The sequence below is a fragment of the Phyllobates terribilis genome, unplaced genomic scaffold (genome assembly GCF_046119375.1).
Source record: "Phyllobates terribilis strain yellow unplaced genomic scaffold, ASM4611937v1 Scaffold_7__3_contigs__length_470593459, whole genome shotgun sequence".
NCBI classification, from domain to species: Eukaryota; Metazoa; Chordata; class Amphibia; order Anura; family Dendrobatidae; genus Phyllobates; species Phyllobates terribilis.
This window is the reverse complement of record NW_027362767.1, coordinates 114,027,833-114,041,696: the sequence shown is the minus strand read 5'-3', so window position 1 is coordinate 114,041,696 and position 13,864 is coordinate 114,027,833.

Sequence of the window (13,864 nt, the reverse complement as noted above, 5' to 3'; positions counted from 1 at the left end):
GGATGGCAGCTAACGCATCGACTTCAATTAGTTCCAGATCCTCTCAGGTCCTGAGCACTGAAGAGCACCCATCTGTCTCTTCACCACCTGCCAAATTGCCCAGGCAGTCAGAGAGCTCTGGACAGGAGCCATCTCTACTTCTGTTCTCTGAATTTCTTGGCTTGGAAAGAGGGGGCCAGCCAAGCAGAATTCTAGAATTTGAAGAAGAGGTAGTATGCAGTGATGCGCAACCGTTTTGTCTCTCTGAATCTGAAGAGGCGGGTGGGCCAGTGCCTATGGTCAGCAGCACACCTCAGTACGCATCTGATGATGAGACTCAGGTGCCACTTTCTGGTGCGTACTGTGCTGTCGAGACTACCCAGGAGAAGCAGTTGTTTGAAGAGGGTGGTGTAGATGATGAGGTCCTTGACCCATCATGGCGTGAGGGACAGGAAGGTGGTGGGAGCAGCTCTGAGGAAGAGATTCCCCGAACGGCCCAAAAAGGAGGGAGAGGGAGGGGGCAGACTTGGTTGCCTGTAGCCTCCACTTCGGCACCCATTAGGAGCATGGCTCTTCCAAAATCCAAAGCGGGCGCTCCCAAGACTTGCAGTGCCTGGTCCTTTTTTGACACAGTTGCAGATGACATTTGCTTTGTCAAATGCAAGCTGTGTAATCAGAAGGTGAAAAGAGGGAAAAGTGTCAGCAACCTCAATACCACAAATATGTGGAAATATGTGCGGACCAAGCACGTGGTGGAGTTACAAAAACACACTGAAGACCTAGGCCAACCTACAGCGCCACCTACCACCTCTTCAGCTCGTGTTGTAGCCTCTTCCTCCAGCTCACACACAGCTGGTTCGGCTTCCTCACAGGATCGCCATGGAAGAATCTCTGGCACTGTTGTACAGAGACACAGTGTAATTGCACCCACAGCACCACTTTCCCAGTCATCCTCACACTCCCAGGCCAGTCTACAGCCATCGTTAGCACAGGCATGGGAGAAAAGGCGCCCATACTCGGCAAACCACCCCCGAGCACAGGCTCTGAATGCTGGCATTGCTAAACTACTGGCCCTTGAAATGCTATCATTCAGGCTGGTGGAGACTGACACATTCCGTAACTTTATGGCATTGGCAGTCCCACAATACAACGTGCCCAGCCGCTTTTATTTCAGCAGGCAAGCCGTCCCTGCCCTGCAACATCACGTGGAGGGAAAAATTAAACATGCGCTACAAAACGCCGTCAGTAGCAAGGTCCACCTGACCACTGATGCGTAGACCAGTAAGCATGGACAGGGACGATACCTTTCCCTCACTGCCCATTGGGTAAATGTTGTGGAGCCGGGTACAAATCTTGAGAGTGGCGCTGTACGTGTTCTGCCAACTCCAAGGATTGCAGGAATCCAGTCTGTACACATTGACTCCTCCTCATACTCCAGTTCCTCTGAATCAGCGCTGCAGGAGCCGTCACGGTCTACCTCCACATCGACCCGTGAACGGTTACCTGTTATGATGACCGATATGAGCACAGCCATGGCCAAACGTCAACAGGCCGTATTAAAATTAATTTCTTTGGGGAATCGAAGCCACACAGCGCAGGAGCTCTGGAATGCCATCAAGCAGCAGAGCGACGTGTGGTTTGTGCCAGCGAATCTCCAGCCAGGCATGGTAGTGTGTGACAATGGCCGAAATCTGGTGGCAGCTCTGGGCCTAGGCAACCTCACTCACATCCCATGTCTGGCACATGTGCTCAACTTGGTCGTGCAGAGTTTTTTGAGGGACTATCCGGATCTTGATGCACTGCTTCACAAGGTCCGCATAGAGTGCGCTCACTTGCGGCGTTCCAGCAATGCAAGATCACGCATTGCAGCTCTGCAGCGCCGATTATGTCTTCCGGAACATCGCATCATATGTGACCTACCCACCAGGTGGAATTCAACGTTACATATGTTGGAGAGGTTGTGTGAGCAGCAGGCAGCAGTAATGGAGTACCAGCTGCAGCAGGCGCAAACAAGTCGCAGTGCGCGCCGTTCACACTTCACCACCACTGAGTGGGCCTCTATGAAGGACATTTGCCACGTTTTGCGTGCCTTCGATTATTCCACGCGGATGGCGAGTGCAGATGATGCACTAGTCAGCATGACTATCCCCCTTATCTGCCTGCTTGAAAAAACACTGCAAGCACTAAGGGACGAGGTTTTGGAAGAGGTGGAGGATGAGGAGTCACAAATGCCATCTGCTTCTCTACAGTCTGCGCAACGTGGTTCCTCACAAAGGCCTAGGCAGGGGACACTTTGTGAGGAGGATGAGGAGGAGTCAATGGATGAGGAAGACATCTGTCCAGAGGAGGGAGGTACACAATGCTCTAGTAGTCAGTATCTAGAGCGAGGGTGGGGTGATGCAGAGCAGGCAGAGATCACGCCTCAAGCAGGGGACAGCGTTTCTTGGCCAGTTGGCAGTCTGCAGCACATGGTTGATTTCATGCTGCAGTGCCTGAGAAACGACCGCCGCATCGCCCACATTCTCAACACGGCTGATTATTGGGTGTCCACCCTCCTAGATCCTCGCTACCGGGACAACTTACAAAGCCTCATAACACCGTTGAACCGGGAGCGTAAAATGCGGGAGTACCAAGACGCACTGGTGCATTCCATCATGTTCTCCATTCCAACCGAGAGCAGTGCTGCTAGTGCTTTACAAAGCAGCTCAGTGCGTCGAGGCAGTGGAGGAAGCTCTGCACAAAGAGGGAGCAGAAGCAGCGCCTCAGCACAAGGCAAGACCAGTATGGCCGAAATGTGGCAAAGTTTTGTGTCCCCGCCGCCACAAATGTCTACACCATCACAGATGGCTCCAGTCAGCAGGAGGCAACGTTTCCGTCAGATGGTGACAGACTACATGTCTTGCCCTCTTAGTGTACTCCCAGACGGCTCTTCTCCCTTCAAGTTTTGGGTCTGTAAGCTGGATACATGGCCAGAGCTAAGTCAGTATGCATTGGAGGTGCTAGCTTGCCCTCCTGCTAGTGTATTATCGGAACGCGTCTTTAGTGCCGCAGGTGGTGTACTAACAGACCGTCGCATGCGACTATCCTCCGATAACGTTGACCGGCTTACTTTTCTCAAAATGAACAAGGCCTGGATCTCTCATGAATTTGCCAGTCCTCTTCCAGAATAAATAATTGTTGGCAAAAGTATCCAGGTCTCCTGTTCTGTTCATGTGTCTACCACCTGAACTGTAATTGACGCGCCCCCTGGGCCTGTGCTGCTGCTGCTGTGCAGGGGGAATACCCGGAGCCGGATCGCTGGGGGTTGTAGTTCTCCGTGGCGGTGACCCGGTCCGTGCCCAGGGTGGTCAAACCAGTGGCAGTCTAAACGTTGTAATAAGTGTCCGACTACGCCACCCGTGGATTGCGGTCAGTGGGGACCGCCGCTGCGCTGCCGACCGCTGAGGCTGATGTTGGTTGCGCAGCCGAGTATGGGATAACTCCCCACGGGAGGAGTATTGCCTCAGGGCAGCTAATGTGGATGATGATGGGAGTGATGGTGTGAGGGTCCCAGTGCTAATGGTGCTGGAGCGGCAAGGAATCACAGAGACGTGTAGTGCAGTTCAGGGTCTTTACTGATGGTACAAGGCAGACCCTCCCGGGAGTACTGGCTAGTATAAGGGGCCTGGTCAGTCTGCGAGCAAGCAGGAGTTCCCCTGGCCAGGTGGAGTTGTAGGCCTCCCCGTTTATCTGCACTCTTCCTGGCTACCTTGCTGTCAGTGGTTACAAGTAGCCCACGTCCCTGAGTATACCGTGTGGTGCTCACCCGTATGGCTGGTGACTTGGGGCCTTCTGTTAGCCTCCGCTCCTGGATGGCGGCGCTGGTCCCTTCTTTGTGACTGAGCCTCCGGGCTTCTATGGCCAGAGGACCTGGAATCCCCTGCCGGCTGGTTTCTGCTGCTGGGTATATCAGTCCCCACAGCCTCGGACTCCTGTGTCCGGCTTTAGTATCTTCGTCCAGGGCGAACTCTGCTCAGCTCCAGCCCCTGGACTTCTGCTACTGCTCCTCCAGAGCTCCTGATCTCACTTTCCCTCTCCAGACTCTGACTCTGACTCTGTCTGCAGCTTCACTCTCTAATCCCGCCCCAGACCCAGTTTAAAAGGGCAGATTCCTCCCCTCCCAGGTCTGGGTGGGCCGTGTTGCATGTTTAGGGATCCTGACCAGAGAAACCTCCCACTTGCTCTCAGACATAATATCTCTATTACTGTGGCAACCAGACCCCTGGGGTGTCACATTCCCCCCTAGTAAATTTTAGTACTCCGGGACTAAACACATTTTTGAAGAAACATAAATACAAGGTATAACAATAATAAGACAACATATTTACAAGAAGCTTTAGTCTGTAGAGGTCACGGCGTTTCCGTGACAGGGTGTCCATATCACCCAAGGTGAAGTTTATGAAACAAAGGGGGTGTCCATGTCACCCAACAAGGCGAAGTCTTGGCACAGAATAGGGGACCTGTCCAAAGCAAACCCCTTGCGTTGTCCATGGGCGTGGCTGCAAGGGTAGACTAACTACTTTGGGCCGCAAGTAGGCCACGCCAGACAGGTTTTCTCTTCCGCGGCCGTCTTCACAAGAGGCACCAAGGTGCAACTATCTACAATACTGTTCCGGTTATCCAGCGTCAATAACCTGTTAGTCCAAATAAATCTGCAGGGTAACTGAGAAACATAATTAGTAACAGGCAACCAACATGAACCATAAACAGTTAACAGATAAATTCACAGTGCATTAGTTTAGATTTTCCAGCGAGCGGGCATCTGACCTCTAGTGACCCTAGTGGACCTACGGAGCTCACTAACTGGTCCTGCACTACAGGGTGTAGGAGGTGTTATGGGCAAGCTGGGCAGCTTTCTGCGCACTCTTTGGCTCACTAGGGGCACGGCAGGCTCACTACTAGCAGAGGGTTGATCCTCCTGTACTGCTGGTGTGGACTCTTCTGCCTCTTGGGCCGGCTGCTCTTCCAGCTCTACCAGTTCCTCTGTAGGCACTTGCGGGGCTGGCTGGAGAAAGGTGGAGACGGGTACCACGACAGCGCCGTTTACTTGTGTCCAAGACCGGGGGAAGTCTCCGAGTACGGTACTGATCATTTCTTCCCTTTCCTCTGCGGGTTGAGGGTTTTCTTGATCTTCTTCAGGGCTTTGCAGCTGCTCGGGACACTTCTTCAGGTGGTCTCTGGAGACAATGGCTGTGGTTTCTCCTCCATCCTTACTGATTACGCAGATTTTTGGGTTCTCATGGCTTGATAGCAGTACGGTGTACGGGTCCTTCTCCCACTGGTCGTCCAACTTGTGGAGCCGCCTCTTCCTCTTCAAGACCTGCTCTCCAGGTACCAGGGGAACAGCGGGAGCATACTGGTTATAAGCCTTCTCTTGCCTTTCTCTAGCTTGAGACAGACTTCGCTCGACGCTCTCCTGTACTTTCCGATACTGCTGCTGCCGTTCTGTATCCCAGTCTGCCTCTGGCGAGGTGTCCTCAGGCGTCAGGACTCCCATATCCAGGTAAATAGGCAGCTTACCAGGTCTTGCTCTCATTAGGTAAGCCGGGGTACAGTTGGTGGAACCTACAGGGATGTGGTTATACAGGTCCACCAGATCGGGCAGTTTCTCAGGCCACAGAGTGCGTTCTTCCAGGGGCAACGTTTTTAGCAGATCTATCACCACCTGGTTCATCTTCTCGCAGAGTCCATTGGTTTGAGGGTGATAGGGCGTTGTTCTTATCTTCTTGCAGCCATACAGGTTGCAGAACTCCTGGAAGACCTCCGCTTCGAAGGCTGGTCCTTGGTCTGTCAACACTTGGTCCGGGTACCCGTGTGGACGGCAGAAGTGCTGCTGGAAGGCTCTAGCTGCTGTATGAGCCATTAAGTCCTTGACCGGGACCACCACCAGGAACCGGGAGTAATGATCTACGATTGTGAGGGCGTAGACATACCCAGATCTGCTTGGAGCCAGTTTCACATGGTCCAGGGCTACCAGTTCCAGTGGCTGTCTGGTGATGATGGGCTGCAGGGGTGTCTTCTGGCTGGCACGGTCTTTTCTTCTCAGGTGGCACGGGCCACAGTCTCTGCACCACCTCTCGATGGCTCCTCTCATGCCTACCCAGTAGAACCGTTCACGCAACAAGAACTCCAGCTTCTTCCATCCGAAATGCCCTGCTCCGCTGTGGTATGCCTCCAGAACCATAGCCGCGTCTCGTCTTGGGACCACTACCTGCCAGGTCAACTCATGCGTTCGAGAGTTAACCATTCTCCGGCACAGCTTCTCCCTGTAGAGGAACAGCTTACTTTTCTCCTTCCACAGTTGCTTGGTCTCCTCTGGAGCGTCTGGGTCAAGACTGGCATCGGCCTGGGTCAGCATTTCCTTCACCAAACGGACGGCGGGATCACTGTCTTGCGTCTCCGCCCAGTTGTAGTGGGGCAAGGGATTGAACGTCACGGAGCGCCTGTCCTTCACACGGTGGGAATACAGGGTAATAACATGACGGTGGAACGCAGGGAGCTCAACTTCTTCCAGATCTTCTGGATCTTCCCCTACGTCCGGTAAGTTCGGCATTCTAGACAGGGCATCCGCGTTGGCATTTGATCGTCCTGCCCGGTATTTGATGGTGAATTCAAAGTTGGACAGGCGGGCCATCCATCTCTGTTCCAGGGCACCGAGCCTTGCAGTGTCCAGGTGTGTCAACGGGTTGTTATCCGTGTACACGGTGAATTTGGAGGAGGCAAGGTAATGCTTGAAACGTTCGGTCACTGCCCACACTACTGCCAGGAACTCCAGCTTGAATGAGCTATAATTCTCAGGGTTCCTCTCCGTGGGCCGTAGCTTTCGACTGGCTTAAGCGATTACCCGTTCTTTCCCTTGCTGGATCTGGGACAGTACGGCTCCTAGCCCGATGTTGCTTGCGTCCGTGTGGAGGATAAAGGGCTGGCTGTAGTCTGGATATGCCAGGATTTCATCCCCCGTGAGGGCCATCTTCAGCTGGCAAAAGGACTCCTCTTCCAGCTTTTCCCACCTGAAGGGCGGCTTCTGGTTTTTGGCTTTCCGAGATTGACCTATCAGGATGTCCTGCATAGGGGCTGCCATTTTGGTGAAACCGGGAATGAATCTTCGGTAGTAGCCTACCAACCCGAGGAACTGCCGCACTTCCTTTATGCTGGAGGGTCTTGGCCAGTCCTTAATTACGGTGATCTTATCAGGGTCGGGAGCCACTCCGTCAGCACTCACCACGTGTCCCAGGTACTGCACCTTTGGTTTCAGGAGGTGACACTTGGAGGGTTTCACCTTTAGGCCGTAGTTTGCCAGAGCTTCGAACACTTCTGCCAGGTGTTTCAGGTGGTCCTCGTAGGTCTTGGAATAGACGATGACATCGTCCAGGTATAACAGGACCGTCTCGAAGTTCCGGTGTCCCAGACAGCATTCCATCAACCGTTGGAAGGTTCCTGGTGCGTTGCAGAGCCCGAACGGCATACAGTTAAATTCACTGAGACCCATCGGGGTGGTGAATGCGGTCTTCTCCCGGTCCGCCTCTGCTACAGGAACCTGCCAGTACCCGCTAGTGAGATCCAAAGTAGAGAAGAAGTTAGCAGATTTCAATGCAGCTAAGGACTCTTCTATCCTTGGTAACGGGTACGCATCTTTGTGTGTGATACGGTTGACCTTCCTGTAGTCTACACACATTCTCAGTGTTGTCTTTCTTTTTCACTAAGACTAGTGGAGCTGCCCAGGGGCTACAGCTGTCCATGATTACCCCAGCCTCCTTCATGTCTCTAAGCATCCCCTTGGCGTGTTGGTAGTGTGCAGGGGGTACGGGTCGGTATCTCTCCTTTATGGGAGGATGGTCTCCCGTGGGGATGTGGTGTTCTACCCCCTTTACTCGCCCGAAGTCTAACGGGTGTTTACTAAACACTCTCTCGTACTCTTGAACCACCCGATAGACTCCCTGTTTCTGGTGTGAGGGAGTGGAGTCAGTACCCAAATGTAGTTGCTGACACCAGTCCTCCATTGGTTTCTTAGAGCCGTTACCTTCCTCTGGTTGAGATGGAGGCAAGGGTTCCACGGCCTGTACAGAATTCTGGTTTATGGTGAACAATTTGGCTAGCGTGGCATACCGGGGCAGGTGTACTTCTCTCTCCCCGATATTTATGATGCGAACGGGCACCCTCCCGTGGCGTACATCGACCACCCCCCGTGCTGTCAAAATGGTGGGCCTACTGTCTGAGTAGACGGGTTCTACCATTGCTTGGTAGTCTCTACCTCTTAGACCAATAGCTGCCCAGCACCAAATCATCATCTCACTTTTTGGGGGCATGGCAATAGGGAACGGGTCACACATTCTCACGCTACCTATCTCACCACCAGATAATTCCACCTGTTGCCGCTTCATCAGTGCCCGGATCTCTTTTTGGAGCACACGCTGCTGGCCGGAACTGGCGTTCTTGGCAACGTGCTGTAAAATGAGAATCACCTCTGCAAGACAATTTTCAATCACATTAGTTCCTAAGGTTATTCTAGGGTGACTCTCATGACGGTCTATGTCCACTATTATCAGTCCTTGTGCCGCCAGTTCGACTTTACCGATCTTAATGGTCACCTCCTTGAATCCCACCTACGGCACGGGCTGACCATTGCTGGCGATGATACTCAGGTCGTCATCTGGGTAGCGGGTTATGTCCGAGTCATTCCAGTACTGCTTGAAGAGCACGTACGGGATGGTGGTCACCTGTGACCCGGTGTCTAGTAGGGCACTCATAGGAATGCCATCCAGTACCACAGGCAAGATTGGACATCCCCCTACGTATTTATCACGCCAGTTTGATGGGCCTGATGATCTTATGCCTGGGGGTTGGCCCTCTACCCCAGGTTGTGCCCGTTTAAATGACAGTACCTTGCCACATGTCCGGGTTGATTGCAGCGGCGGCAGATGGGTCGTCCGTCCTCGTTGTATCTGTCGCTGGGTCTTCCTCTGGCCGGTGGGGTCCTCCTCAGTCGGCGCCACGGGACGTCCTCCGGTCCGGATGCCAGCTGGATCTTTCCTGGAGAAGAGACCTGTAAAGACTGCACAGTTCTGGTTAGCACGGCAACACTCTTAGTCAGCTCTTGGACCTGATGGTGCAGGTCTGTTGCCGGGTCATTGCTCAAAGCCTGCGCATCAGCTCCCACAGGCCCTGCAGACAAGGGCGCCGTCTCCTGGTGATAAGTGATAGCAGGGCGCCTATGGGTCCCAGCGCCACCTGGTGCCGGTTCTCGGAGCACCCGGATGGCTCTGTCCTTGAACTGTGCAAAGTCCAGGTCAGGGTCCTGTAAGGCCATTGCCCGCAACTGGGTTCGGTGGGCATTGCACAGTAGACCCTCAATAAATTGTTCAGTCAACAGCTTATCTTCATTTCCCACGCTGTCAGGGTCTGCCTGCTTAATGGCTCTCAGGGCCTCTTGTAAGTTTAAAGCATAGTCTCTTATACTCTCATGTGCTCGCTATTTGCACCCGTAAAATCTGAGCTTTATTTCGGCTGAGGTGCGGGTGTCAAATGTGTCTTTCAGCCGGGCTAGTATCTCTCTGACAGTCCTCTTCCTCCCAAGTGGCCAGGACTTTACCTCCCTTTGGGCTGCCCCGATTAATTGGGCCACTAAGATGCTCACTTTTTGCTCTTCTGTGAGAGGGTACACCTGGAAGAGGCTATCCAGTCTTTCTCGAAAGTCATTTAGAGTATGTGACTCTCCTGAGTACTGGGGTAGCCAGGTTGCCCCCGGGATATAGGGCATGGTGAATGGCATGACTGCTGCAGCGGTTGCGCTGGCGGTGCCTGTGGCAGTGGAGCTCCCCTCGGTATCCGGCATCCTCCTCCCCCTTAGTGGACCGTGGCCTACCTTGTGATGCTCTCCTTCCGTAGGCCGCGGCTCCGCAGTCGATCGTCGGGGTTGAGGACCTGGCGTTGCGCTCCGATGACGTCAGCGTCGCTCTTCCTCCCTTCCAGGACCTTGCGCAGCGTCAGAGCGTGGGGCGGAGTGTGGGGCAGAGCTTCGGATCTCGCGCGCTTTCGGCGTCCACGCCCCTCTTCTTCCCGTGCGGCGTCCCGAAGATGGCGTCCGAAGGCGGGAAGCAGCTGCGGATGGCGGGAAGAAGGCAGAAGACGGCGGGAAACGGTCCAAGATGGCGTCTGATGGCGGGAATCGGCTCCGGATGGCGGGAAACGACTCCGGACGGCGGGAAACTTCACCACAGGTAAGTATAAAAGTCTCTTTTTCAGGCACGCAGTATCCGGTGGTTGCGGGCACGAAATCCTGCCGACTACGCCAAAGTTGACGCGCCCCCTGGGCCTGTGCTGCTGCTGCTGTGCAGGGGGAATACCCGGAGCCGGATCGCTGGGGGTTGTAGTTCTCCGTGGCGGTGACCCGGTCCGTGCCCAGGGTGGTCAAACCAGTGGCAGTCTAAACGTTGTAATAAGTGTCCGACTACGCCACCCGTGGATTGCGGTCAGTGGGGACCGCCGCTGCACTGCCGACCGCTGAGGCTGATGTTGGTTGCGCAGCCGAGTATGGGATAACTCCCCACGGGAGGAGTATTGCCTCAGGGCAGCTAATGTGGATGATGATGGGAGTGATGGTGTGAGGGTCCCAGTGCTAATGGTGCTGGAGCGGCAAGGAATCACAGAGACGTGTAGTGCAGTTCAGGGTCTTTACTGATGGTACAAGGCAGACCCTCCCGGGAGTACTGGCTAGTATAAGGGGCCTGGTCAGTCTGCGAGCAAGCAGGAGTTCCCCTGGCCAGGTGGAGTTGTAGGCCTCCCCGTTTATCTGCACTCTTCCTGGCTACCTTGCTGTCAGCGGTTACAAGTAGCCCACGTCCCTGAGTATACCGTGTGGTGCTCACCCGTATGGCTGGTGACTTGGGGCCTTCTGTTAGCCTCCGCTCCTGGATGGCGGCGCTGGTCCCTTCTTTGTGACTGAGCCTCCGGGCTTCTATGGCCAGAGGACCTGGAATCCCCTGCCGGCTGGTTTCTGCTGCTGGGTATATCAGTCCCCACAGCCTCGGACTCCTGTGTCCGGCTTTAGTATCTTCGTCCAGGGCGAACTCTGCTCAGCTCCAGCCCCTGGACTTCTGCTACTGCTCCTCCAGAGCTCCTGATCTCACTTTCCCTCTCCAGACTCTGACTCTGACTCTGTCTGCAGCTTCACTCTCTAATCCCGCCCCAGACCCAGTTTAAAAGGGCAGATTCCTCCCCTCCCAGGTCTGGGTGGGCCGTGTTGCATGTTTAGGGATCCTGACCAGAGAAACCTCCCACTTGCTCTCAGACATAATATCTCTATTACTGTGGCAACCAGACCCCTGGGGTGTCACATAATCCCTGAGCTCCAACACCGCCAGTTGGCGCTCGGAAGTGCTGTCTGCACAGTCAACACTTGCTGCCGTGTCATTGGGGTTCAGTAACGTCAGCTGCTCCCCGGCTGTGCGGACGGCAATTTCTCCTGCTCTGTCCACATTCTCACTACTACAGATTTTAAAGTTGCTCCAATTACACCTCTGGCTCCTCTGTTTTCAGTATTATCCCTGGGCTCCAACACCGCCAGTTGGCGCTCGGAAGTGCCGTCTGCACAGTCAACACTTGCTGCCGTGTTATTGGGGTTCGGTAACGTCAGCTGTTCCCCTGCTGTGTTCACGGCAATTTCTCCTGCTCTGTCCATATTCACTGTGCTACTTATTTAAAACTTGCTCCAATTACACCTCTGGCTCCTCTCTGTTTTCATTCTTATCCCTGGGCTCCAGCACCGCCAGTTGGCGCTCGGAAGTGCCGTCTGCACAGTCAACACTTGCTGCGGTGTTATTGGGGTTCGGTAACGTCAGCTGTTCCCCTGCTGTGTTCACGGCAATTTCTCCTGCTCTGTCCATATTCACTGTGCTACTTATTTAAAACTTGCTCCAATTACACCTCTGGCTCCTCTCTGTTTTCATTCTTATCCCTGGGCTCCAACACCGCCAGTTGGCGCTCAGAAGTGCCGTCTGCACAGTCAACACTTGCTGCCGTGTTATTGGGGTTCGGTAACGTCAGCTGTTCCCCTGCTGTGCGGACGGCAATTTCTCCTGCTTTGTCCACATCCACTGTACTACACATTTTAAAGTTGCTCCAATTACACCTCTGGCTCCTCTGTTTTCATTCTTATCCCTGGGCTCCAGCACCGCCAGTTGGCGCTCGGAAGTGCCGTCTGCACAGTCAACACTTGCTGCGGTGTTATTGGGGTTCAGTAACGTCAGCTGTTCCCCTGCTGTGTTCACGGCAATTTCTCCTGCTCTGTCCATATTCACTGTGCTACTAATTTAAAACTTGCTCCAATTACACCTCTGGCTCCTCCGTTTTCATTCTTATCCCTGGGCTCCAGCACCGCCAGTTGGCGCTCGGAAGTGCCGTCTGCACAGTCAACACTTGCTGCGGTGTTATTGGGGTTCGGTAACGTCAGCTGTTCCCCTGCTGTGTTCACGGCAATTTCTCCTGCTCTGTCCATATTCACTGTGCTACTTATTTAAAACTTGCTCCAATTACACCTCTGGCTCCTCTCTGTTTTCATTCTTATCCCTGGGCTCCAACACCGCCAGTTGGCGCTCGGAAGTGCCGTCTGCACAGTCAACACTTGCTGCGGTGTTATTGGGGTTCGGTAACGTCAGCTGTTCCCCTGCTGTGCGGACGGCAATTTCTCCTGCTTTGTCCACATCCACTGTACTACGGATTTAAAACCTCCTCCAAATACACCTCTGGCTCCTCCGTTTTTAGTATTTACCCTGGGCTCTAATACCGCTAGTTGCTGCTCAGAAGTGCCGTCTGCACAGTCAACGCTTGCTCCAGTGTTATTGGGGTTCAGTAATGTCAGCTGATCCCCAGCTGTGTGTCCGGCAAATTCTCCTGCTTTGTCCACATCCACTGTACTACGGATTTAAAACCTCCTCCAAATACACCTCTGGCTCCTCCATTTTTAGTATTTACCCTGGGCTCCAATACCGCTAGTTGCTGCTCAGAAGTGCCGTCTGCACAGTCAACGCTTGCTCCAGTGTTATTGGGGTTCAGTAACGTCAGCTGATCCCCAGCTGTGTGTCCGGCAAATTCTCCTGCTTTGTCCACATCCACTGTACTACGGATTTAAAACCTCCTCCAAATACACCTCTGGCTCCTCCGTTTTTAGTATTTACCCTGGGCTCCAATACCGCTAGTTGCTGCTCAGAAGTGCCGTCTGCACAGTCAACGCTTGCTCCAGTGTTATTGGGGTTCAGTAACGTCAGCTGATCCCCAGCTGTGTGTCCGGCAAATTCTCCTGCTTTGTCCACATCCACTGTACTACGGATTTAAAACCTCCTCCAAATACACCTCTGGCTCCTCTGTTTTTAGTATTTACCCTGGGCTCCAGCACCGCCAGCTGGTTCTCGGCAGTTCCATTGGCTCTTGTACCTTCTGCTACCCATCCGGGTTCCAGTACCGTCAGCTGGTTCTCGGCAGTGTCTTTGGCACAGGTACTCCCTCCTGCCCAGCCTGGTTCCAGCACGCCAGCTGTTTCCGGGTAGTGTCAACGTCACTTTGCCTCCAATGCGTTGTCCTGTCGTGTTGCGGTCGGGTTAGCCGACTCTATGGTGCATGCAGTTTAGGTGACTCCTATGTGGGCTGCGGGATCTGGCAATGAAGGTTGGTTCCATAGTGCCAATAGGACAAGCACCCCCTGTAGGACTGTGGGTTTTGGTAACTGCGGCCGGCTCGCGGCCTTGAACTTTTTTTTACATGGGTACCTTCTGCTACCCATCCGGGTTCCAGTACCGTCAGCTGGTTCTCGGCAGTGCCTTTGGATTAGGTGCCTCCTTCTCGGTATCCAAGT